This window comes from Gekko japonicus, unplaced genomic scaffold (assembly GCF_001447785.1).
Source record: "Gekko japonicus isolate JY-2015 unplaced genomic scaffold, Gekko_japonicus_V1.1 scaffold2538, whole genome shotgun sequence".
In the NCBI taxonomy this organism is placed as follows: Eukaryota; Metazoa; Chordata; class Lepidosauria; order Squamata; family Gekkonidae; genus Gekko; species Gekko japonicus.
The window spans coordinates 8,113-8,759 of record NW_015170966.1 but is presented as its reverse complement, the minus strand read 5'-3'; the positions used below and the strand labels follow the sequence as shown (position 1 = coordinate 8,759).

At 63.7% G+C, this 647-nt stretch overlaps 1 protein-coding gene across 1 annotated transcript in view; it reads right to left on the bottom strand.

Moving 5' to 3' along the window:
• GPAM (glycerol-3-phosphate acyltransferase, mitochondrial) overlaps positions 1-385 on the bottom strand; it is a 50,916-nt gene extending 50,531 nt beyond the window's left edge. The window contains exon 1 of the mRNA XM_015418934.1: positions 339-385. The gene's annotated coding sequence lies outside the window, so the exon portion shown is untranslated. The remainder of the gene's footprint in view (positions 1-338) is intronic.
• Positions 386-647: the final 262 nt, after the last annotated feature.

The window sequence follows — 647 nt, the reverse complement described above, 5'->3', positions numbered from 1 at the left end:
CCCCCCCCGCCTCGATACTTTCAAGGAGCCAGCGGCTCTCAGGCAGTCTCCAGAAACTCGTACCTGCCGCCGCCCCCTCCCATCCCCATCCCTCCTCTCCTCGCGCTGAGAAGACGGTGAAGGAGGCAGAGCTGCCCGGCAAGGAGACTTACTCTCTCGCGCTGCACCAACATGAGCAGGCGGATGCCGGCCCTGACGTGATTTCCTGAGCGCCCGTCGCCATGGAGCAGAGCACACGCCGTCCTGGTGCAACCCCGCTGAAAGCGAACCAGCGGCGCCAGCATCGCCTCCTCGCGCACCCCGACCTTTCCCCCCCCCCCCCCCACACACACACACACCTTTAAGATGCCTGGCTCGCTCAAACGTCTTCAGCCTCGCGGCGGACCTCCATACAGTAGTGGGCTTCAAACTTCTCGCGTCCAAATGACCTTTTCCCACACCGATTCCCCTGCCCTTTCAGAGGCCATGTGAGTTGCCGGAAGATCCCGGGGCGGGCTCCACGTGCACAGTCAATGCGCAAGAATGCTTGCCAGGCGGGCCTACCGCGCCTCACCGTGGTCCCACGTGACAGAGCGCGCAGTTTGGGTGGACGCTCGACCCGCTCCTTGCGGCTGTGTGCTGCGGAAAGGAGGGCAATGGACAATTTT